Source organism: Mycteria americana, chromosome 2 (genome assembly GCF_035582795.1).
Source record: "Mycteria americana isolate JAX WOST 10 ecotype Jacksonville Zoo and Gardens chromosome 2, USCA_MyAme_1.0, whole genome shotgun sequence".
NCBI classification, from domain to species: domain Eukaryota; kingdom Metazoa; phylum Chordata; class Aves; order Ciconiiformes; family Ciconiidae; genus Mycteria; species Mycteria americana.
In genome coordinates this window covers 83933929-83960101 of record NC_134366.1, presented here as the reverse complement: position 1 = coordinate 83960101, position 26173 = coordinate 83933929, and the positions used below count along the sequence as shown (strand labels likewise).

The 26173-nt window shown below is 48.8% G+C and overlaps 1 protein-coding gene across 3 annotated transcripts in view; it reads right to left on the bottom strand.

Annotated features, from left to right (window-relative positions):
- The window catches only part of RNF152 (ring finger protein 152), a 47411-nt gene extending 25162 nt beyond the window's left edge, over positions 1 to 22249 (bottom strand). The window contains exon 1 of one of the 3 annotated variants that reach the window (XM_075493974.1): positions 22157 to 22249. The gene's annotated coding sequence lies outside the window, so the exon portion shown is untranslated. Of the gene's footprint in view, positions 1 to 8674; positions 8699 to 21762; positions 21975 to 22156 lie in introns of those variants that run through there. The other 2 variants (XM_075493976.1, XM_075493977.1) reach the window with 2 other exon arrangements.
- Between the last annotated feature and the right edge of the window lie 3924 nt (positions 22250 to 26173).

Genomic DNA, 26173 nt, shown 5'->3' with positions numbered 1-26173 from the left:
ATACACAGTAGAATCCGGGTATGCTCATCGCAGAAGGAAACTTTCATTCACTAAGGGTCAATCTGACAAAATAATAATATTCTTTTCCCTTCTCCCAGATGAAAGTTTTAAGTACCAGCAATTTCAGTAGCTCAGCAGAGCTCCGCCAATGCCTCCTGCTGAACCCACTCCACTTTGAAGTGCATAATTCAATATTCAGGTCAGAAAGGAAAAGTGAGTATGAGGGGAAGGCAGAGGCCTGGGTTCCTGTCCCTGCTCCAATGAATGTTTAATTATTTTATATTAAAAATTCATTTGGAGAAGGGCTAGAATCCAGGCAGTCTAATGGGTTTACCTACGAAGAGAAAAAGATCCATGATTAAATGCTGCCCAACAAAGGTGGGAGCTCAGTCACAGCTTCCTTCGGGCTGAGTATCAGACCTAACTCAGAGAGAGCAACCACTAGCTCCTCCACTGCTTACATCTCAGCAGAAGGTACCTAACTCCAGAAAGGAATAAAAAGGAGCAGTTCAGCATGTTTTCCTGGAACAGAAAGAGGGCTGCCAACTTAAAAGACCTCCTCTTGATTCTCCCTTGTTGTAGCCAGCTCATGTGTCTCCCTATTTGGGATGCTGGCTTTTGGAAAGCCCACTCTTGGGGCCAACTTTTCTCCTGGCACTGCACAAGAAGCCTCGTTATCTGCATCCCATAGGATACAGTGCCTGGAAGTTTGATACCGCAGTACTTAAGGTCTTTTGTGGATCTACTCTGTTGAAAATGTTCTTAAGTTGCTTTGGTGTTTCGAAAACTTCGAGCTGTGTGGCTGACGTTGCAAATGACAGCCAACCCAACTGAGCTAAATGCTGAACACCAAGTGCTGCACCGCTCCCATCCACTGTTCCCCCTCAACTGAAAGAAGTCGAGGGGTGCAGGGGTTCAAATACTCAGAGAGTCACATCTGAAGAGTCAGTCAATGTAAGGGAAAAATGGAGCTATTCAGATGCATTTCACAAGCAGAAGAAAAAAGTCAGCAAGTAAATTATCTGTAGCAACCAGCTCACATGCAGGTAGTTTTTGATTTAATACTTCTCAAGAACAGGGCAACCTAGCAGCTTTTCTTGCCAGTGAAGGTAAGCCCTCTGAATAATCACGCCGCCATACAAAGGTTAGAAAGGCTGGGTGGAAGGAGCCGTTCTCCCTGCAGAAATCAGGAGCTGCATCTCCTGTGCAAACAGGAAGCCACCACCCAGGCTGTCCCTCTGGCCGGCTGCCGAGCGGGAGCCGGGACGGGGACTCGCTGGGCTGCCTGTCCAGCCAGGCGACCGGCGACCGGCGTCGCATCAGCTGGCGAGCAGGATGCTGGAGAGCTCTGGTAAAAAACCTGCCCTAAGGGAGGCTGCCTCCCACTGGACCCTGGGTGCAGCTTTTAAAGCAAAGCATGTGCGACCATGCCTCCACCTCATCCACAAACGTCTCTGTCCGCAGCGGACGTAACAAAAACTCATTTTCAAAACAAGCTACTCGATTTTTTTGTTGTTGTTGTTCTTTTTTTATGATTCCTAGTTCAGCAACTGGCACCAGCATTGCCTTCAGCGAAAGCTGCATGTAAAGGACGACATCCCAGGCAGCTTTCGCTGTGTGACATGAGGGTAGACAGGAGAGGCATTTCCTTTACTTTCTAGAAGCAGGTGAGCTCCCACTGAATATTTAATTCAGACTCTCAGCTATTTTCACCAATCACTTGAAAGTTAAATAATTACCCCGTTTAAAGAAACCTAGCAATTATATTTTGCATCCCCCCCAGCAGCTATTGCTGTTGTGACAATATTCATCTTGTCCATGATGACTATTATCTGCTGTATAAATATTGATGATCTGAGTAATTGCTGTTCTCCACATATGCTTCTCACAGATACAAATTTCTCTGCCTGAAGTAGGCTGCTGACAAAGTGCTCTCCTCCTTTTGCATGGCAATGAAACATTTCTGGAGGTGCCACTAAGAGTTGTTAGTCGGGGGGGGGGGGGAGAAAAAAGCAGAGCAGCAAATAACAACAGCCTTTGGAGACAGGGAATGAAGTGATGTTTGCCTAGACTGGGAAGACTGATTAGTCCCAAAGAACAACAAGTTAGCTAAGCCAGTATTCAGGAGGTTTACGTTTAGCTTAGGCTGTGCCAACACCAGACACAGCTCAAAGGGAAAGAAGTGCTCTGGACTCAATGCTGGCCACCACTGCTAAGCAGGGCATGCCATGCTCTTGGGACATGTCATGTATGACATGGACGCTGTACCCATCCAGCGGCTCACTGATGACAGGGGTTACTTTTTCTGGATCAAAAGCCAACCAGTACCAGTCTTGTACTGGAGAACACCAAGCTGAACGTTATGCTGGGACAGTCTTCCCGATGCCACGCACACAGCCATCATGTCACACGAAAGCAAAGCTGGTCTTCAGGCACCCAACACCCATTCATACATACCACAGGCATACAACACAACATGGCTTCAAACTCTTTACACTGGTTAAATGCATTTGTCCAGCAGACTTTGTGACAGATCAGGTGGTCCTCTGTCTTCCTGCAATCGGCAAAAATCACTAAAAACACCCCACTGCGTGCCCCGGCTAATCTGATCATATTGCCCCGCACTCTGGCAGTACAAAGACCCGGTTTTGATAGACAGAGCCCTCCCACAGGCACACGGCCTCACACTTCCAGACTTGAATTTTGCCTCTGGACCTTAAATAGCCAACAGTATATGAGAGATGAAGGCTTTTCCTTAGTGGGCACAAACTTTCTAGGACATAAAACCTGAGAGTCTGAATCCCAGTAAAATTACTTCTCTGGAATTAGAGGTCAAGAGATGAAGATTTTTTTCAGCCATGTAAAGTTTGGTGAGATTTATAGTGAGAGTTTCCTTGTAGCAATACTCTTTTCCTAAGGTCTTGTAGAAATACTCTTTTCTAAGGTTTTTTACAGTATCTGGAGACTAACACTGGACAAAGACATTTACAAATTTTTTTAAATAATGTTCTCTTTTAACTTACATATGCTACAGAAATTAAGGGGAAACTAAAAATCTGCCCCATTTACATCTGTTAGGGAAGGACTGTGTTACTGAAGATTACGGAGAGTACAGAGCGGATGCAGAAAGCAGCAGGAGAAAAGACACCGGACTCCTTAAGGGAGCTGGAGGCCGGGGCAGGAACAAGAGGAAACGGTGGGTAGGGACAGAGAGCGAGCAGGAAGCAAGGGCAAATACAGATAACGTGCGAGCAACGTTGGGAGCGCCCAGAGGTGGAGCGGGAGGAACTTAATGTTTGTAATAAGCAAAAGAAATAAGAGTCTGGAAGTCTTACTTTCTCTGTTGCCTTGTTCAAACAATTACATAATAAGCCATTATACATAATCACAGCAGCTGCTAATTTTTATATATATATTATATGCACATGAGCAGACTCAGTGAAAGTAGCTACTAAACACTGATACAACTGACCTTCTCCCTGCGATACTGAGTGTTAAGCCATCTGCTTCTTCAGCATGGCCCTCATCATACAATTAATTCCCCTCCTGCTTTCTGCAGTTTCTTTCCTTCCCCCATAATTTATACAGTGCTTTGGGATTTAATATGTTACAATCTCTAAGGACAACTGTTGTACATCTCTGAATCTTGAAGGGATGTTGCTTCCAGCAGAAAATTAACGGTTGAACTCTTACCAGTAAGTAACTCTGGGCATGCTTAACTAATACTAAGCCACATAACATAGCGTAATTAGTCCAACAGGTCCTTTAAAAAACAATCCACATGACCTCACTGTCAGTTCTTACACTGAGTCATTTTGGAGACCAGTTGAAACAGAGCTCTGCATAATTCTCTAACATCAACAGCGTGCTGTGTCGATTGAAGTAGACTGGATCCTAACTACAATAACCAGGTAACCCCCACCCTCCCTGCACCTTTTTTTCCCCCTTCTGTGTTTAGGACAAGACACAATCTAGCGGCCTCCAGCAACCATCCAGTCTTATCTACATGGCCTCCTGCAGTAGCATTCCCCAGACCTACTTTGTTTGCGTGCAGGATTAGGTATAACACATGCTGTATGCACACAGAATGCTCTACTGCTAATGCAAATTATTTTGCATGCAAACACAAAATGCAGATGGCCAAGCCACTAACTGCCCAATTCACAAGCACAAACAGACTTAGTGCTCTCAAGCTTTTACACACATATTAACTTGGATGCAATGAAACGTACCCATAACTTTGAAAGTCCTGTTAGAACACCTTTAAAAAACATGACTCAAATCTTAAGTGTTCACATTCCTGACTCACTAAAAAGTGAAATCAGATTTCCATCGAATAATACTCTATTCTCTAGGTAGTTATTAATCCCATATTTCACTCTGAAATCACAGTCACTTAACTTTGCTAAAGCTATGCCTGTCCGACATACCTTTTCCTGCACAGCAATGTCAATCCGGAGTGTAAAAAAAATACGACCTCCACCCACCATAGCTGCATCGCCAAATTTCCTTGAGAGCATGCAAAACTGCAGTATTACCAGCTCAGTGTGTTTTCATCAAGAGAGTAGCTAGTTTCATCACATCTGTGCCAAAGTCACTATGTCCGCAAAAAGAAGTGCTTTGCTGGGTTTGTATCCTGTTAAAGTATCGCTCATAGAGATGTGAAAATGCAATTTCACTATGAAAATAAATACAGTGGAGTCAATAATTTCTTGCACTGGGCATATGGCCATCTATTTTCATTGCTTCCAAACATCCACCGCACTCATAAGACCTAGGAAGCCGACAACGTATGGACTGCAGGACCCTTCTTCTCTAGCTCTTTCTGATTTGCACCAGCTTTCCTGGGGAGAGCAAGGGTTGCAAGATGCTCTTTGTGCCTCCCAGATGCCAAGCACCCTTTCTTAACAGGTGAGGGCAGGTGGATGCTACCGTTTGCCCTCCTCTACTGGTGTGAGATCTGTAAGCGGGCCATGCAATTGCAACTGAGCACCGTCAAAGAGGCGCTTTGGAACTGTGATGAAGGAACGGCTAAATCACGTGCATGCGTCCTCCAAGTGGCACAGAGACCTGTACGGATTTGGGAGTTGCAGCACACCTCCTAGTCTCTCCCTTTGCTAGAACAGAACTATTTTGCACCAGCTTTTCACAGGAAAGGCATCCACAGGAAGACATTTTGCCATTACCTGGAGTTTTGTGCTTTACCAAGCTAGAAAATCCAGCCAAAAGACTGATGGAAGGTGTATGAGCACTATTCTAACCAAATTTATTTGCATTATGTACTTCTGAAACAAAACACCAGGTACCAAATACATCACCCAATAATTCAAAGAAACCTAATAAGCAGTTTGAGATTCCAACCAATCTCCTGAAACTGCTAATCCTACAAACTTCTTTCTTCTAGCTTTTTGGTTGCAGAACGTAAGGTGCCAGCAATCTATCTGAGAACAGGAGCTGATGAAATGGAGACATTTACCAAAAAATTAATACAATACAGTTTACAAACTGGTTTGCTTACCAAGGAAACACGTTTAGCAGTTTCCTTTTATGCAGCACTAAAGAACTGCAACTTGTATTTCTTTTGCTTGTGATTTTTGCAGTGGCCTAAGATGTTTTCTTCTTCAGCTAATGCCTAGGTGACTCCCAGTTTTCACTTCAAGCTCCAGAGAGTCTAAACGCATACATCTTGACACACGAGAATAACCCCCACTTCCCACACGCACCACAACCAAATCGTAGTTCTCTTTTCAGATGAAGCTGATCTTCAAAAACTTTAAAAATGTATTTAAATAAGGCCAGCAATGAAGGCGGGAGTGTCCTGAGGAGGAACAGTAGTCCTCAATTCTCTCTGTAATCATCTCCAAACATTGACAGTTTGGTGGCGTTTGGGTTTTTTTTTTGCTTTTGCAGTAAAGCTCAGCTGGTTTAAACAATTCCCCCTGTGTTCACCAACATGGGAGAAAAGAGGAAAAGCTGCTGCAAGATGCTGTTCCTTTTGGGCAGTTCAGTGCTTTCAGTGCTCTGGCTCCTAGGGTCCTGCCCGCTCGGGAGGCTCCGAATGGAGAGCACCGATGGGATTCACTGGAGGTCACAAAGCACTGCCAGGAATCAGACGCAGACAAGAAAGAGGCACTAAAAAAGTAAAACAAACAAAACCCCAAAGGAACTACCTGCTCCCTTCTCTCACCTTTTTTTTTCTTCTTGCCTGCACATCGGTGGCAAAATCGGAAAAGTGGCAAGAACAGAAAATAAAATGTTAATGTGGTCATAGAGGTAGTTATTTAACCCACAATCTCCCAATAGCTTTTAAAGTACTATCAAGGATTTTCCTATCTGGGAAGAGACACATTTATTTAACACAGAAGCTCAGCATTTCTGTCACGTGTGACGTTACTGAAACATTCAAAGATAGTTTCATCCAGCTAGATGACTGTATGCGTTTCTCGCGTCCTCTCCACTGCATAAGCAAGCCATGCTGAAATAAAACAGGATCTGCACATTACCCTCTTTGATTAGATTTGCAAAAGGGAGAAGCTGATACATCTCAAGAGTACGCAGCATATCACACCAGCGACTTCAGACCCTCTGAAAAAGCAGTTGTTTGCTTTTGCTCAGAGCCGTGCATCACGAACGAAATGGAGAAGAGAGGCTCCCGAACTGTGATGCAGGGACAGCGAAGCGGCGGGCAGGCCAGGCCGCCCAAAGAAGTGCACAGCACGCTTCAGAGCGAGGAGCTGCTACCACCTGTGGTACTAACTAATATTTTAAAAAAAAAAAAAGCTAGTGAACTAACAGAAAAATAATTGGTCACGGCTATCCAATACACTACACTAATTTTAAATCAATACAAGTGTGCTGTAGCTAGAAAAGGATAAGCAAGGGCAAGAAAGTGGAGAATCAAGCCATTTATGTACCACCAGAATAAAAGGCAAGAATAACTTGCAAAGTTACTGCAAGTTGCTAAAAGTATCTTTTTCATAAAAGTAAATTTTCATAAATCACTGATTTTCACTAGCATTTTTTTTTCTGGTAATTCAAAAATATCCATATATTTTGTTTTTCCCTCCATACATACATGTATGAGTGTACATACAAAACTTTTTCTTCAACCATTTACTTTTCTCATTTTGCCACTAAGAGAAACATAGAAGAAAGAGGGTTAGCAAAGAGAGCAGACAAGAAGAGTCTTTTTACATTTTGCTTTTAAATGAAAAAATGGGTAAAATACATTTTTTTCATAGAAGTTTTTGGATTTTTGGAAAAGGCATTTTCCATTTGAACTAATTCAGTCAGGTGAACATGTAACAAATTCTGAGAACAAATCATTTTGGACCAAAGAGCCTGGCCCTTTGATTTCTCCTACAAAAAAGAAAAGGATATTTCTATACAAAGGAAGCTAATCATCAGTTCTAAACTGATGTTCAGAGGATATGAAAACCAGATCCCTCTGCACTCTTCTTACGCTGGCCCTGCAGTACGCTGCTGATCCAGTGACACCAGCACCGAGGAGCATCCGAGCCTCTGTGGAAAGCGTGCAATGGTCACCTCTGTTTCCATTTGAGAGTGCACGACATAATGACCGTTTTCCAGCTTCCCTTCCCCACTGCCAGTGGGGAAGGCAACAAATAAAGAGTATTAATGGAGGTTTGAGCAGCAGGCCTCATAAATCACACACACACACAAAGAGATCCTTTCTGTTTGATCCCAGTCTTCCACAGGTCTCTAATGAGAACCATGAACACCGTCTAGTAATCATCTCATCAGTAATGCAAATAACCATCTTGGCCTCTCATCAAGTGTCTCTCCAGCTTAAACAATGTGCCCTTAGATTGCACAGCCCTGGGTGCAAAAGCTGCCATGTCCCTCTGAAATAACCTCGGCATGACAACGCTACGTACGTCACACTACGTATGTCACGCTTTGCAGCAGCGGGCAGGAGCCTGCTGAGCACAGCCACGTATCGGGACCCTACACGATCCCCCAGCTACCGTAACGGCTCACGAGCGCTTCTGTCCCTTGCTCTGCACACATGGAACAGCCAGACACTGCACATGCAAGGATCTTATGGAGGAGGCGTTGTTCGGCTACAGCAACGTACCTTCAGGCCTCCTGCAACGAAACGCTGAGTAAGCAACACAGCAGAACGGCTACAGCTCTGGATGGGCGCTTAAAAAAATAGAAACAGGACCCTGGCTCAGCTCCCCCAGGCCATCAGTCCCCGCCCCAGGGATGCCGCCACGGTGGCGCCGGTCTCCAGCCCTGTCTCTGGCTGGACCTCAGGCTCATGCTTGCAGCCATGTCCCCAGTCCTGTCCCTGTCCCCATCTCCTGCTGTTGGATCGACCCTAGCCCTGGTGCGTCGCTTGCCCTGCCTGGGGCTGTCGATGGACCCCGTTAGAGCACTCTGAAATCAAATGATGAGAAAGGCATTCTTCTGTGAAACATCATTACCACCCTGCCAGCGAAGTGTGGATCACAAGAGCTTCCAAAATAAAAAGAAACGTGTCTGTATTAGCCCCTTACCCTTGGCATCAGGCCCATATTGCCAGTTCTCATAACATTTACAGAGAAACTGGCATACAGCACCGTGCAGCAAACAAAAGGAAATCCTGAGAGAATAAAGTCAAAAAATAGCAAACAGGCCTTGATCCCACAAAAGCAAAGACAAGCTATACCTGGACAAGCAACTTGTAGCTGTAGTCACTGGTACTAACATATACCGTGGCAGAAGACAGAAAACAGGCTCCCAAGCATCTGCAAAATAGCATAATTCGGGTTTACTTTTAAATAATTACATTTGGAAAGTATTGCTAGGAAAAAAAAAAAAAACTTAAGGAATTTAAATATTCCAAATAACAACGCCAGCACTTCAGCACCCCCGGTCCTGCTGTGACCACGCACACGCACGTTGGCGAGCACAGCTCAGCCGCCAGCAGTTCCCTTCCTCGCTGGAGGGAGAATTGCTGGCTTCCCGTGCCACTCTCAGCAAATTTTTACCTTCTAAGCAGCAAGTGTTTGTATAATAGAAATCCTCCTATCAGCGTTACCAGCTGTGCCCAAAGCACAGCAACAGCAAGCACGTACGCTGCAAAATCTCAACAGTTGCGCGTGCGTAAACAGTGCACTTCTGGAAAGGCAGAGAGAATATTTCCAGAGTAAACATTGCAAAGTTTTCGGGCCCTTTAGGATGTCAAAAGGCCATCGTAATCTGCCGCTCACCTTCAGCGCTTACTGCTTGCTCAGCTAAGATGCCTCTGTAACTCACAGGGATCGCAACCACAGCTCACAAGCCTGTTTTACCACCTGTGAGGACATCACCTTTGAGAACGTACAAAACTTTTCCTCTTGCAGCAGTCCTGAAGCTCTTTGGTGCGCTTCCCTCCCTAACGTTAGCTTGAAGCCATTAAAATACCAACCAACACCAGAGCAGGAAACACAGCAAGAGGAACTAATTTCTAAACCTCACCACGCGGATTGCAGCTGCTGCCCCACGGAGATAAGCAGGGGTGGAGCTCATCACGGCCCGATCGGACCCCAGAAATCCTCCAGAGATATGAGAGAGGTGGAGGGCACCACGCTTGAAAACAGGCACGCTAAAGCACTCGGGCAGAAGACCGCCTTCACCCCAAATTACTCCCATTTAGAAACAGAGCAGCCCTCCAAGCCCCTGAGCATACCTCCTCTTATGCAACTTCACCTGCAGCTGACGGGAGCAGAAGGCTCGTCTGCTGAAGATGCCAGGACTTCGTAAGACTGGGACTTTAATTAAGAGCCCACTCCCGAACAGGAACATCTTGAAAGGTGTCTCCTTCTCAGCTTTTGACTTGGGAGAAAGCAGGAAGAGGCAAGAGAAAAGGCTGGTGCTTCCTTCTCATAACTAAACCACCTACACATGTACTTTTTCAAAATATGCCCAGTTGGGCAAGTCATGTTTGGGTTAAGGAGACTGTGGAGAGAAGTTCTCAATCCCAGAGGAAAGAAAGGCTAGGGGAAAATACTACAAAGAAAACAGTGTTTTTGTTAAAGCTTGAAGAAAAACAAAACCGGATGGAGAGTGTTTTGGTCCAATCCTTGATGAAACATACTCCAGCAAAATGCCTGTCCATGAGAAAACCTCATGCAGCACACAAACATCTGGGCCATATTTTGAAGACGGCACTCATTAGAAGTTAACTATCCACTGCCTCCAGTTCACCAACATCCATTATGCCTAAAATCATGATCATTGTTTTCCTGCTGTCACAGCCTTCCTTTTTTCTTTGCAGGCCACCTAAATATGCTACCTCTGCTTAGAGAAAAGCTTTTGACCACAGTGGCTATCAGGACCGCACGAAGGATGGCACAAAGTACGGCACAAAGACACTCTAGCCATGCAAGCCAGCCTGCCAAAATTATTGAACAACATTTGGGAAAGCCATCAAATAAAAAACGAACCCCTGTCTCATGAAGAGCCTACAAGCACACTGTCCTGGTTTCGGCTGGGATAGAGTTAATTTTCTTCCTAGTAGCTGGTATAGTGCTGTGGTTTGGATTTTAGTATGAGAATAATAGTGATAACACACTGATGTTTTGGCTGTTGCTAAGTAATGTTTACACTGGTCAAGGACTTTTCAGCTTCCCATGCTCTGCCAGGTGCACAAGAAGCTGGGAGGGGGCACAGCCAAGATAGTTGATCCAAGCTGGCCAAAGGGCTATTCCATACCATAGGACATCATGCTCAGTATATAAACTGGGGGAGTTGGCTGGGGGGTAGCGGTCGCTGCTCAGGGACTGGCTGGGCATCGGTCGGCGGGTGGTGAGCAGTTGTATCACTGTTTGGTTTTTTTTCGCCCTTGAGTTTTATTCCTCTCTCTTTCTTGTTGTTTTCCTTCTCATTACAATTCATTATTATTATTACTATTATTTTGTTCCAATTATTAAACTGTTCTTATCTCAACCCACGAGTTTTCTTACTTTTGCTCTTCCGATTCTCTCCCCCATCCCACCGGGGGGGAGTGAGCGAGCGGCTGCGTGGTGCTTGGTTGCTGGCTGGGGCTAAACCACGACACACACTTCACTGCATACTTGCTGGACCTTCACTGCATACTGCAGGGTTCAAAAGCCAGACCCATGAGGCAAAGGGAGCTGTACCAGTGACAACAGCCCAGCAACAGACCCAAGCGGGGCAGAAGCAGCCCCGATGGGTGCAGGCACACGTGCAGCCTCCACCCCTGCTCATGAACAACACGTGTCTGCACCTGATGTTCAGTGCAGACACTCCCCGGGGCCAGGAAGGCGTTCCTCCTAGCAGTGACAAGAGTAATAACAAGGAAAACGAGAAGGCAGGGTATCAACTGAAGTGCAAGAAAGCTCCCATTGCATGGCAGGCCATCCGTTTAGGAGTGCTAATCACAGCCTGAGTGGGGGGTTCAGCTGAAAAAGGATCTTCCCCAGGTTAGAGGCAAGTGGACATCAGTGCTAGATGGCCGGCATGCAGCGTGGAGGAAACACAGACCCACGCTGCCAGTCGCCACAAGCCAAACGGCTCCAGCATCCTCACTCCTCTCTGCGGGGATGAAGGGCACACAGGGGAAATTACAAGTCCAGTACCTACGTACCGCTCACAAGCTTGGGCATCTCACCACTACAGGTAAATCTGGAGCTGCTTGCGATAGACTCTTTTTTTTCTCTAACTGCATTGGGACAGTATTTCAGATCTGATTTACTGTCTAGACACAGCATGCTACCACACAGTGCAACTGAAGAAGACTGAGAGCACCAGAGTGTGGAAAACAGACTGGACCAAGCTTTTCCCTCCCCCCCCCCCCCCCCCCTTTCCTGAAAAACAATCCATTGTGCAGTCTACATCAACATCCTCACAAAAAATGCTCGCTCTGTCCTGCACCTCAGAAGCTGGCTTCTGAAAAAAATCCAGAATGCAATTAAAACATGGATTCTGTTAAGTTTCACTTCCCTCTGCAATTTTATAATCGTCTCATCCATCAATTTTGAAAGAATATTAATACTGGCATCAGCTGGCTCTCCACCTCTTCTGCTGAGCCAGCTTTTTCGAAGCCCTGTCCCTGCTTCTCAGCATCCGACCACAGATGCTGCGAGGAAGAGGAGAGAGGGAGGCAGACCGGGGGCTGGAGGGAGGCCAGCGGGGCACACCCAGCGCGGGGGCCACCCCACAGAGGAGCCGCTTCTTTCCCAGGAGAGCTACAGGAACTTACGGTGCCTGAAGATCTGCCCAAATATGCTTACCTCAAAGGAAACACACACACACACACACAAATTACAAAGAACAAGGTTGTGTCAGGGATTAACTGAAGTCTACCCAAACTCAGACCAAATCCTAGGCATGCAGGCTCACTGCCACCTTCCAGGCAGGAGATGGCTCGGCCACTGATGTGCAATCTTTTTTTGATCCGCAATGTTTTTTTGATTCGCAAAACCTTTTTTCCCCCCTCTGAAAGATGTGTCAATCTCTCCATTGATACAAGCCATTTCTCCCAGTTACCTTTCACAGACTCATATCCTTGGCCCCCCAAGTATGTGTAGACCAGAGCTGAAAACCAGCCCCATGCTCCATTTAGTGGCTCTCTCCTTTTCAAATGTGTTTAGTTCAGTACTCAAATACCAGCTCTTGGACTTACTCACACACAGTGGTGATGCAGGGAGAATTGATTGGTGCAAGTTTTTAGCATCTGGCTTATTAATTATTTTGCAAAGGTGTACAAGCCGTTGAGTCATCCAAAACTTTTCAAGACACTCTGTTCTGTCATTATTTGATGAACCTAGTTTGACATGGTTTATATCTATTATGGCCATGATTTATATCACAAACTCCCAAGAACACAAGTCTAACTTTAAAATCATTCTCATCCCGACTGCGTCATTGCAGGTCAGCCTGGTCTGTTCCAAGACCAGATTTTGTTGGCAGCTGTATTTTCTTTGCTGGTATCATCCACTGTTCCTCACCTAGTTTAATGAAACAAAAAAAGCCCAAAGGATGTAAAGAAAGCCAATTGTTATGCTCATTTGAGCATAATCAGAAAATTCTGCTCCCTCCTCTCTTACTGCAGCATAAGGTTTATACTAACCACCCTCCCCTCCTCTGAACAAAGCTGTAGGAAGAAACTCACTGTAAATTGGTCAGAAGACTGACATGCAGGCCAAAAGCATCTAATGGCTTGCTGGGACTACAGACATCACTTCTCCGGGAAGCGGCTGAGTCGCACCAACTTGCATTTCAGCTGGAAGCCCAGCCTCTAGAACCTGCACGCTCTTGCTTGCACTATTATGCTTCTATTCATTCCCAGAAAACAAAAAAGCATGAGCAGCCAGCCTTCCTCACTCTGCTATGAACTGATGCAATTTCAATCTCATATTCAACCCCATAAAATGGCACGTCCACCTAGGCTTAATTGTAGAAGGTAGGTGGGATCAAGCAAGACTGCATACAACGGAACACTGAGAAACAGGGCAGAAAGCAGCACATTCTTTAGGTGTAAACTATTTTTATAGAGTTGGCCTAAAGCAGCTGTTTACCCATTGCCTGATCTCAGAAGATGTCCACAGTAATGGCTCTAGACTAAAAGTAAGGAAGATGAATCCCCTAAAATGCTTCACTCAAAGGTATTGGTCTGGCCGTTATCTACAGTTTGAACATGCAAAAATTACAGATCTAAACTGGAGTCAAGATTGCACACAACCCTACCTGGGTATCTACATCCGCGACCTCTGGAAAATTATGAGCAAGGGCTAGAGTGATGGTACCACAAAGTCAAAGAGAGAAGCAGGTGGCATTTGTTAGGGATGTACAGGAACAGAGGGGAAGGAAGGGGAACTGGGGAGGGTGAGTTTAAGGGGATGAGGCTTAGGCTGCCACAGAGGGAAGAGCAGGACAGACACCAGCAAGTCAGAGAGGACTCAAGAAGCACCAGAGCTCTACCCACCCCATCCATAAATGGGATCTGACAGTATCCTGGCTCTGGGCTGCGAAAGCTCCCAACACAGCAGCAGATGACCTACTGAGCACGTCACCCCACTCTGGCAACTACCACCATCCATAGCCAAACAGTGCTCTTAAGCAGGCCATTATCTCATGGGTTAGAAATTAATGCTATAGCCCAAAGATCTACGCCCTCTGGATGACCCAGGTCACTCCAGATTCATGTGACAGGACTAATTTTTATTTATCTCCTCCTTTTCCCTTTGTACGGTTATAAAATTATATTTAAACCCAGCTATGTCAAATTTTTAATGCAAAGACTGCAAACTTGAGCACTCCAAAATTAGGAGTTATCATAATAAAGACTGCCCATACAACCGCCATCCAGCTCCTGTATATATCTGCACTGAGCCTGTCTCCAATTCAATGATCACAAATCACTTGAGCTGCTTTGGGAAAAAGATAGGGTTGTGTGATAAAAGCGATGGCTATCTCTCAGACCTTGCCTCACTCAGTGGGGGTCAGGAAGATTAGTGAACCAGGCAACGCAGGAAGAAAAAGAGACAACCACCTTGCTTGAGGAAGTTGGACATACCACCTGCTGGCAGGAATGACCCCTTTCTCGGCTCCAGTCTTTCTAAGGTGCTCAGCAAGTCCCTGCAACCAGTTTTTCTTCAGGTGACCCCTAACAGGGCAGTCCCCACCCTCTGCAAAGCCAAGACATCTAGGGCTAACCTGCAAGAGTGCCAAGACTTACAGCTGAGGTCAATCGTCCTTGTGCTTCCAGCAGATGAACTGCTACATCATGCCAGGTATTCTGGGGTGAGTGAAAAATAAAATCATCCCTAAGTATCTCTTTGAGGCAGCCAAAACTGAAGACGTTTCAGTCATTTGAGCTTTACTTGCTCTTTGCCTCCATTCCTCAGCTACGAAAACGAAGATAGTACCTGCACCTGAGATGTTGCAAGAATAAGAACTTCCCCGCCTGCAAAGCCCCCGGGAAGGAATTAGCAGCACTGCTCAGTTCAAGGTTTGGGTGGGGTATAAAATAAATAGATGTGGAGACACATGCCTAAAGTAAATGTGGGGAAGAGAAAATGAATTATGCAGTAATTACCTATCCACTGAAAGAGGGACTCTGCAAAAGGGAAAAAATGATGCAATTATAGAATTAAAGATTGTATCATAATGCAGAGGCAAAGGGGAGCTATGCAACGTTAGTCCTGGCACTTCCTTGCTTTTGTCCGCCTGATTTTGTAACCCCATTGTTCTCCTAATGTCATTATTTTGTAAGTAATTTAAACGCAACATAATGATGAGCTCATATGTTTATATCTTTTCATCATTAATAACGTGTGGAACAACTGGCAGACTCTGCTCCCAGCGTGATTGATGCCTCCAGCAGATGGCTGTGAACAATTCTTTGTCTTCCACCTTCATCCGAGGTAAAGAGCAGGGAGGAGAGAGGGAGACTTTATATTTAAACTTCAATTCCATGCACAAACATTTGGGGATTTTGGGGTTCTTTCAGAGGAGGAAACCAAGACCAATATCAATCAATTGCTCTGAAACGAATCGTAACGCAGCAGATTTAAAGAGCGGAGGCACTGAGCAGCCGATGTGCTTTGCCCAAGGTCAGAAGGAAAGCTCCCCAAGGCCTGGATCCCAAATGACCCCACTGACAGCCTTCTGCCCAAGCCGCTGAATCCCTCCTACCTCCCACATTAAAACTTGTTTAAGTATAATTATTGCTGTTAACTGCAGGTCAGGGAAGAAGCCGATCGCCTCCAGGCTGTGTTTGCTGGTGAATGCAGCCAACGAGCAACTTCTGAGAGTGTGTCATAGAAAATACAACTGCAAGCAAACGTTATGGTTGTGTGTGTTCATCCTGAATGATAATTGTTATATTGGGTTTTTTAAGTGAATTACCCTGCGCGCCTCGGACTTCAGGCAAATTGCCAATGCGTTTCTCAGAGTCAGACGAGTCTGGCTCGCCCTGCTTCATGAGGGAAAGCAGCTGCAATAGCAACAACCTAACTTGTTTTATTTGCGGATGATATTAGCTGGCAAGAGGCAGTGTGTCTGACAGCATGCTGGCTATGTAGGCTTCATGCTTTTTAAAAAGTCTTATTTGTCTTTGTATGCCCCCATTTGTAAACACATACACACCCCCTTTCTTTTAAGTAGTATTTTTTACCTTGTCTAACGGCTGCTGGCAGCTACTACCACAAGCTTTACATGCTTTTTTGTTCCTAACAAAGCGAGCTTCACTTCCATCTTTCCCCATCCTCAGAGAGCAGAGTCTGCAAAACCCGGAGCTATCAAGTCCCTGAGGTGCAGCCAGTCAGAGCCTGCAGCGTCCCAGGCACTCGGGCCACACCAGCTCTCTCCAGTCCACATCTCTTGGAAAAGCTCCACCGTGGAAAAGCCCGTCATGGTGGTGGAAGTATTGCAATCCTTCCCTCTTGGCATGCAACCCACTCAGTTTGGTTTAAAACCTAACCGAGAAAGCGCTACACCACCACTAAATGTATCTAGTTAGCACAACACAGTTAACAAGAACAGGCAGAAATGTTACAGCAGCAACATTTTACCCCACGATTGCCTGTTTCAGGATGTCTCACACCAAAGCTCCGGTGGCCGGCACTGCCAGAGGAGGGACCTGCACGGGACGTCTGGTCCGAGCCCAAGAACCCGTTCTTAGCTAGCACAGTCATCTACCGTGCCACGCTGCCAGCGGTACGAGTTGGTGCCCATGGAGGGGAAAGGAAGGGAAGCAAGAGACGTTCTTCACTAAGTGCCACATCTCTAATAGTTTAGAGACTTACGCTCGGATGCCAGAGGTGCCCAGCCCCGTCTCCAGCAGGCAGAGTTTGTATGGGGGGAGAGGGAACAGCATCCCTCTTTGCCCTGTTGGCATGGCTTGGTGCTCCACATCCTCCGTAACCCATGATGAGGAGCCAGCTACACAGTTCCTCCCTTCATCTCACCTTGACAGATGCATCTGATCTTAGCTGCATCACAGGCTGTCTGAAAAGGAGTAGCATACGGGTGTTTGAGATTCAGCTCAGCCCTCTAGGGCGACACTTAGTATTTTGACAGTAGAGAGTGACACTGGCGATCTCTGAAGAGCCACGCTCTAGGCCCCAGGACAACCGGCATATATTATCTGGAGACCAGCAGCAACAGAGAGGGCTGCAAAACATACACTGGCTGAGGAATTGCATGTGCATCCCACACACGCTCCTTGACACCCTGACGCTCCTATTTCTTATGCTGCTGCCTGAACAGACGCCTGTCTTTTCCTTCAGTCCAGGTCTGGAAGAAACGTGCCCACCGCACCCAGCACAGTTATACTGAAACGCTGTCTAGCACAGGCACAGCCTGGGTGAGGGTAAGACTGCTTTGCCTGGTATAGTTTCTCCCAGATTTCCGAGGCAGACCACCCAAGACACCCGTGCCAGACCAGCTGCACCTACACCGAGGCACTTAGCAATACAGAAGCATGTCCCTGACATCTCACAGCACTGCATCAGTCCAAGTACACACCTGCCTAAAGTAACCGTGGGCTGCGTGGGAATCAGAGACTGTATTCGCTCATGGAAGCTATTTTGGGAGAAACGTATGGCGCTGAATGTCATCTTTTCGTCACTGTCAAATCATCACTGAATTCAACAGGATGACGCCGGTGAACACCCAGATAATCATACTGCCATTGCACAGGTGCAGCTTGCACACACACACACCTCTGCATAAGTCCTGTCCAGGCTGCATGTTCCCATCTGCTCGGATGCTCACCTCCGTTCAGCCCAAGGTGTCCTGGAGGTCAAGGCAAGCAGGCTCCAAGCTATGGCTGTCAGCCTGCCAGCCTTCCTAAATCTCAAGTGGCTTTAGCTTGACAAACAAAAGGGTAGCCACGCTGCAAGGAGGCGTTACCAACAGGACCCGTCTGCTGGAGATACGTGTCCTCTGCCCTCCTGCCCCTCCGTCGCAGCCACTACAGCTCCTTCCAACGTTACCCCACACCCACCCCTGCCCTGGAGACCACGCACACCTCGCGAGGTGGCCAGGGCTACGAAGGTGCTGCATGTTTGACCACCACACGTGCAATGCCTGGCCGGGCAGCTGCTACCAGGCAGAATGGAGAATAGCTGAAAACAGTCTCCTTTTCTTCAGAGAGAGCACTGCTTCAGAGATCTCCCAGCCAGTCACTAATCTTAACAAAAACAAGTGGGAAATTAATGATCTTCGAGACTGCCAGCCATTGGTGCAATCTGATTGAAACTGGCCAAATGCAAAGGGCAGGAGACAGACAGCACTCGTTTCCTGGGGAAACTAAGTTAAAATGAAATAAAATAAAACCAGATTAAAACTATGGTGCGTTTGATTAGTGGCATTTCCACGTTCTGCTATGTCCCAGGAAACGTCTTGCTCAATCAAGCGTGCGAGCTGCACAGCACACACTGCAGTTAAGCTCTGTAACTGCCCAGCCTTTACGCATCTGGAGCAGGAAGGGGCAAATTACAAACTCATTTCCATCTGAAGGTTACTCTGGAGGGGTCATTTCTGCAGCAGGAAGACAGGGAGGGCAAAGTCATTCGCATCCGAAAGGGGCGAAATGCCTTGTCAGGGCTGAAGGACTATTACTCAGCTCTAAGTGTGGAAGCTGCTGGGGCTCCTCTCTCCTTCACAAGCCCCAGCCCTGGAGGTGACCTCATCCCACAGATTCCAGCATCTCTCTCCTCGCCATCCCCAGCCTCCCTCAGCCCATGCTGCTGGCGCTCGGCCACCTGCACCGAGCGGGTGCCTTTGAGGCAGGGGTCGACTCCGCTGCGGTCGGACCAGCAACCGCTGAGCCCTCGTCAGCCCAGGATTTGGGGAGCTGCTGCACAATTAGCGTGCGCTGATGACGGCTGCAAGAGTTTCCTCTAATGCCGCTCGGTTCGACAGACCGTGCTACAGAGCTACGTCAGTTCAAGGGCTCCTCTGCTCCCTTCGCAGAGCCCAGCACAGCAGCAGAAAACCTATTCGTGTAGAAAATAGCATCGGTGAAGCAAGCGGGCAACTCCGGACAGACTCAGAAACAGCTGTGGAATTTCTCTGTAAGAGCTGCTTACTGTAAAGGGGAGGAAAGTCCAGCCTCCCACCTCACTTCCAGCCCTCCCACCCACCAGACAGGGGCAAAGCATAAGAAGAGGAGAGAATTTAAGGCATGCCAGGATCCCAGGCTCTGGGAATTAGTTTCCCACATTCTCCACAAAATGAGAGCACTCACACCCAAAATCTACCGCCTTGAACTCAAATTGAACACCATTTACTCAGCTGAATAACCATGCTCAAGCCAGTGGAATTACTTGCCTGAATAACTTGATGCAGGGCAGGGCTGCAGAACTGGCTGACAAATACAGGTATACAGAAGGCAATGTAGGACCACCCTTTTAAAAGGCTGGTGCTCTAGGCCAGGTCCCAAAGTCAACGGCCATGTGGTCAAACCCACAAATCACCGGGTCTTTGGTAGAGTCACACCAACTGATCAGGGCATCATCTAGGTCACACACATCACTCTAGACCTGTATCCTCCAGGCACTGTCAACTGATTGGAATCACAGTCTGAAAAATATTTCACTGACTTAGAAAACTTAAATTCCACTCAAAAGGATGGCTTGAGCATTTAAGAGTATAAGCTTCATTAGCTTCCAGCAAGACTTCAGGTCCCAAGTGCAGACTAATCCTCCATTAAACTCCAGCAGAGAAGCACCACTGCTCCTACTCTGTAGGTCTTGGTCCTAAGCAAGGTCAGCTCTTCCGCACCAAACCCAAACACGATATGGCATTCATTCTCTGCACCATGCAAGTAAAAAGGGTGTGCAGTTCACACCCTGGAAAGCTTACGAGAAGCAGCTTAAAACCCGTGCATGCAAGCTTGCTTGTGTGTATCCCTCTTTAATTTCACTGGGACAACACGCATGACTAAAGTTAAAACGGTGCTGAAGCCTCCATCAGACTGTGGCTGATGGAGCTCCCTGCTCCAGTTCATCGAGGGGTCAAGGTGAGAAGCGTGAACTGGAGCCAGAACCAGGTACGAGAATAACTTACCTAGAGATTTTGGCAAAGCTGGAGGCCCAAGTGAGTCACCTGGGGAAGGGTGACCAGCGCCCAGAAGCACCTACCTGCCCGTTCCCTAAGCTCCTCCCTGCCCGTTCCTACCTGCCCGTTCCCTGCGCACTCTGCTAAGCCACAGCATATCTCTGGATGAGCAGCTCGTTCGGAGTTATTGTACTTGCATGTATAACTCAAACCACACTGTATTAAGGCCGAAATAATAATACTTATAGTCCTGCTGGCATTTCTAATCTGGATATTCCAGTGCTCCCAAGGAGACTTCATAACACGCGTATAAAACTTCCATCAGGTGTGGCCCAACCAACTTTCCTCCCCCCAGACAAGTAGCAGAAAACAAACATCTTTTTCATTTGTCTTCGCATACCTGGCAAGCTGTCCAAACCCTCTGACAGACCTTACAGGTTTGAACCAGAGGTTTGGGCTTTTTAACCAGACTGCCAACAGAAGGTGTGCGCGGCGGGAATTTTCCACAGTGCCCCGTCCTGAGAGCCACGGACAAACCAGTGCCACCAGTGCCACAGCACAAGGCTGTCCCAGCTCCCTAGTCCTCGGCCAGGGGTACTTTTACGTTTCGACTTTCGTGCAATTAACAAGAAGCTGAAATCCAGCCGCGCACCGTTAGGTAGCCAAGAACAGCTTTTCCAGCAGGAGGTTTTTTCCTCAATTGCTATTATCATCATGCCGTGAGCTCTGCATTAGTTCACACCCGGTGGGCAGGTCAAAAAGGCCTGAGACCCCAGCCTGGATACACAAAGGCTAAAAACAGGTCCTTCGTATACATCAGAAGTTGGAAGGTTACAAATACTTGCCAACGGCCTCAATCAGACCCAAAACCTAACCAAATCTGTTTCAAAAGAAAGTATCTCTGAAACGCCCTATAAAAAACCCCAACAAACCATGGACCGTGTCGGTGAGAAGGCGGAAAAGAGTTTCAGCGCGGAAACAAGAACAGAGGAATTACTATGTTTATAGTTCAATTAATGGGACCTTATCAAAAGCCTGTTTGCCTTCGCCTTTTTTTTTTTTTTTTTTGGCACCTATCACACACCCCCCCCCTTACAGCCTCCCCGGCTAAGAGCCCGGCGCACACATCTGAAGCGTATCCACAACGCCGAAGAGGCAGAGAGCTGCCTCCCAGGAAGCCCCTCCGCCGGACGGCATGTCGGAACAAAGCCCTCGCCTGAGGGATGTCGGCAGGGCTCGTAAATCGCGGTTTTGCCGCTCGACCTCAGCCGGGAGGCAGCGCCTAACGCCGTGACAAACTCCGAACGCTGCCGCTGCGCAGAGCGGGGACCCTACCTGGGCAGGGGGCTCCACGCCCCTCCTCTTGTCCGGTTACAGGAATTAAAGCCGTTTTCTAAAAACCCAGCGAGATGCCCAGCACTCAATGACAACACCGAGGTACCGCATACCTTCTCCGCTAACTGCCAGCATAAGGAAGGGGGGGGGGGATCAACCAAAAAAGACCAACCCCCAACCCAAACCCAACACCAAACCGCCAACAAACAAAGGACCCCTCCAGAACCCGTCCGTAAGTTAGCTGGATGTACTTGCTCACGAAGCACAGGGATAACCCTCCTCCGCTCGAAACAGCGCTGATGCGATGCAGGCGCAGCCCTGCCGGGCTTCAAAGTAACCTTCGCGCCCCGCCACCCTCCCGGGACGCGGCGGGGAGCGGGCAGCCCCGCGCACGTTTCGGCGGATCACCTGGACCTCGCATCGCGCCCGGCTTCGCCCTCCCCGCAGGGGGACGGGCGCCGCGGGGGGAGCGCCGGGCGGCGGCGGCGGAGCCGGGAAGCGGCGGCGGAGCCCTGCTGTGCCCGCAGCCGGCCGTGCGCGGCGGGGCCGGGCAGGGCAGGCGGTTACGAAACCCGCGTCTCCCCCTCGCCCGGGCGGGAGGGAGGGAGGGAGGGCGGGAGGGAGGCGTGCCGGGGGGCATCCGCGCCCGCGGCGGCCCCGCTCCCCGCCGCCGCGCCGGGAAGGGGAGGAGGGAAAGGCTCCCCCGCCGCCCTGTCTACCGCACACGAGCATCGCCCGCCGCCCCCCCGAGGGGGCCGGCGGGGAGGCGAGCCCCGCCGGCGGGGAGCGGTCGCCCACTGACCTTGCCGCCATCCGCCGCCGCCGTGCCTGCCCGCGGGGTGGCAGCCCCGCGCCCGCCGCCGCCGCAGCCGGCGCCCTCGCCCCGGCAGCCGGCGCCGCCCCCGTCCCCCGTCCCCCCCCGCCCCGCCGGCGTGCGGGGCCGAGGCGGGGCCGAGGCGGCGGGGAGCGCCCGAGCCGCCCCGGACCCCGGTGCGCCCCACCCCACCCCGGGCCGGCCGCGGCTGCCCGGCGGCGGGGCGGGACGGGAGCGGACGGGACCCCCCCGCCGCCCCGGGCGGGGCGGGGCGGGGCGAGGCGAGGCGGCAGCTCGGGGCGTCCCGCTCGTCCCCGCAACAGCGCGGGCGGCGGCAGCCGCGGGCACCCCCGGCCCTGCCCGGCCGCGCCGGCGGGGAGAGGGGAGATGCGGCGCTCGGGGGCTCCTCGGTGCTTGGGAGGGCTCTGCGGTTGGGTTTAACACGCAGCTTGTTCTGCCTCGGGGCGCAGGGCGGGGGACAACCGCACCGGAGCCTGTCCCGCTCGGCGCGGCTGGCAGAGCGGCGCGTCCTGCGCAGCCACCAAAGCTGCCTGCACGAGGTGCAGGGGGCTGTTACAGACCCCACGCAAGGCAGGTTCTCGGGCTCAAGTAACTGGTGCCTCTAGCCTTGAAGACCTTCAATCCCAGCTGGAGGCTTAGAGCTGTACTACTGGTGCACATCAAAGTAATAGGTGCGTGTGGCAGGTTGTCTTACCATAGCAGACCCAGGGCTGGGCTAGGGAGTGAGGCCTCCCTTTTATGCATTGCACCAAGGCCTGTGTCTGCTGCTGAGCACGGGACCACAGACTCGTTTCTGTGCTGCCTGCAGAGAAAACAATCCTATTTACATCAGCGGTAGAAGAAAAAATGTATATGTACCTCCTAGTGTCTCACATGGGATCAGTAACGGCAAGCAGGAAGAGCTACAAATGGCAAGGGCAGACAAGCGTCTTTCCACTCCTCGTTGCCTCGTCTTTCTGCAGAGCTAGTGTTGTTTTGGGGCAAACAGTTGCAAGTGGTGTGAAAGCAGACCTGCAGGTTATCCGGGTGCTGGTTTTGCTTCGAACAGCCCTCTCCTCCCCAGCTCCTACAGCTCCGCACTGAAGGCACTGACTGTGGAGGAGTAAAACCTCAGTAATCAGCAAAATAAATCATTTTTGCAAAAGTCTACTTTGTTTCCTCCCCTTCGTCCTCCCCCTCTCCTCTGCAATGGGGCTAATTGCAGAGCAGGGTCTCCAGCAAGCTGGGTTTACCACTGGGGAGTCTATAGTGCATTCACTAGTACAACTCCAGGTTCTGCCATAAATATTTAAAACTGAGTTGCCACTCTCGGAATAAACGTTCAAAGCAGATTTTCACGTCCTACAGTGTTTCTTGGTTCAAACCTTCCTAATCAAATAATTGAGGTAAGTCAGGAGAAGTCAAAATAGGCCAAATTCACCCACCAGTTTGGGTCCGGTTCCCCCCTCATGTCTGCCTCCAAAGTATTAGTCACATCCCTGACCTCTCAAGACATATTTTACACTGCAAACATCATTTTAGCACATGCAGCTGACTTCCGCTTCTCTGCTGAGAGGCTAGAAGGACCGTGTGAAAGATTTTGCTGCTCCCCGCTTCCCCCACCACCACCCGGCTGACTCATCTGAAGAGCAAATGCCCGAGTTGCTTCTCTCCAGGCTTCCCTTAGCTGGGCAGGGGTTGGGGGCCGCCTGCCGTCCCCCCCTCCGCTCTCAGGGATGGGCCGTGACCCATGGCACCCGCTGTGACCCCCGCCTTCCCACCCCAGCCGCTCAAGGTTCTCCAGGCTTTGTTCAGAAAAAACCTTTGCGATGCCGGGGAGGGGGGATGCATGGTTGTTTTTACAATTTAAGGAGATCCTTACGCCAAAGTCACATCGAGTATTTGTGTAACATCCTGTTTTTGAAGAGACGCGCCAAGTTTGGGAGGCACAGCTCCTTACGTGCCTCTGTGTGCCAATTCCCTACCATTCCCTGAATCAGTTCCCCCCCTTTTCCTCCTTAGAAAACAAGTGGCAGCTAATGCCCACGAGCAGTGCTACGATACCAGATCTCCATGGACACAAGAGAAGAAAATTCATTACAAAATGGAAACAAATGTCCCTCCGACTGAGCGCCGGCCACCACTGCTGCAAATGATGTCTGCCAAAGAGGCCAGGGACTACACTGATGTAGAGAAAGATAACCTGCTCGCTGAGACGGATCCCACAAGGCAGTGTTGAAGAGCATTGGCACGATGACTTTGTTAATTATATGGCTATTATTGCTGCTGTGGTTTTATCATTGCAGCAGAGTTTAGACAGCCCAGCTGAGAGTAAGACACCCCCTTACACCCCCATCCGGGTTAAGTGGGCAGCAAAGAATTAAGCATTTCTGCTCCTGCGTGCAAATACAAGGTCCTGCTCCTGGAGGGGCTAGTGCACACGCTTAGATTTTAGCATCTGACTCCCTCTACTGAATGGATTAAAGTTAACGTATGCGCACAGCTCCTGGCAGAAGCGCTGCCAGAGAGATGCTACAGAGAAAGGGAAGGGGAAAGGAAGCGTAATTACTCCCAGGAGGATTCGTGCAGTGCTGCCGCTGTCCCCCAGGCTCCACCTGTTATGAGAAGAAGAGTCTTTAAATCTCTAGGGAAGGAATCTTGAAAAGTTCCCAGCAATAGGCTTGAAATAAAGGAAGGGAAATAGATTTCAGCTTCAGATTGCTCCACACAGTTTATTTCGATGAAACTCTTTTCACCAGGATGCAGATTTGTAAAAGGCAGCAAGTTCTTTGGCACTGCCCTCTTCAGCGCCTACCGGATAAAAACAGCGTAAAAAGGCTCATCGAGGCCAGGGGCGTGGAAGGACAGACAGAAGGACAGCCCCGCGCTCTGCCCTGCAAAGGCAGCTGTTGTCTGCTGCCCTTTGCTATTCTCTCACCGGTTTGGTTGGATGAAGGGACCTTTTTTTTTTTCCCATTGCTCTCAGCAAATTACTCTCAGGCACGTTCACTCAAGCACAGCTCATCCTGGGGAGGTGGGGTCCCCCATCATTCACAGAGATAATAGCAGTAATCCCTACAAGTGCTGGGATAGCGCTGAGAAGCCATAACAAAGGTAACTGACTCCTCATTTCTCCCTTACAATCACCTGAGGGACCTCCAATAGGCAATATATTTATAAGACCTCAGTGTCAAACTTTCAGCTCCAGGAGCGAGTCACCAAATAATCATAAAACCGAATTGGAGCTTGCGAGCGTTTTAAAAATAATCAGCACATAGGGGATCCATTCCTTTTGGTTTGTGAGCCCACAGTGGAGACTTAAATCATATTCCCAAGGTTTATGCTGTTACTAAGAGGCCTAGGAACTTTTTTTAGCCTAGTTTCCTAGAGAAACAAAGTTTCTATCATCATGCTGTCTGCGTATCTTCCTGCCTTCCTGTTTTCCTTCAGCTGCTTTTGAAACCATTGGCCAAGCTGTCAGAGGAGGAGAAATCAGGGACAGTAATGTCCCTACTTTTTTTTTTTTTCTTTTTTAAATCACTAATGGGACAGAGGAAAGAAACTTCTTTGACCCCCTCCAAGCAAGAGGCAGGGAGAGCTCAGCTCTTCTCCGTTCAGTCCGGCAGCCAGCAAGCACACGTGCGTGAGACAGCAGTACCTAACCAAACTTCATAATATCCCCTGCTCACGTAACATCTTTCAATGGAAAAAAATGACGACTTCTACGGTCTCAGATGTCTGGGACCAATGGGAAAAAATTACATTCACCATTAAAATTGCTACTGAGTCAGGGCCTGTCAAACTTCACGCCTTGCACAAAAGCTTCGCTGAAGGCTGTTGCCTAAAACTGCGAGGCAAAAGTACAGCCCATACAGATTAAAAAGGCATCTATCAGTGGAAACAGGTTCAAGCCCCACTGATCACAGGTAATTGTCACTCCTCATATTGATACCCTGTGATAAAATTACGATTAACATTTTGGCTCATCAAAATCTGACAGGCTCG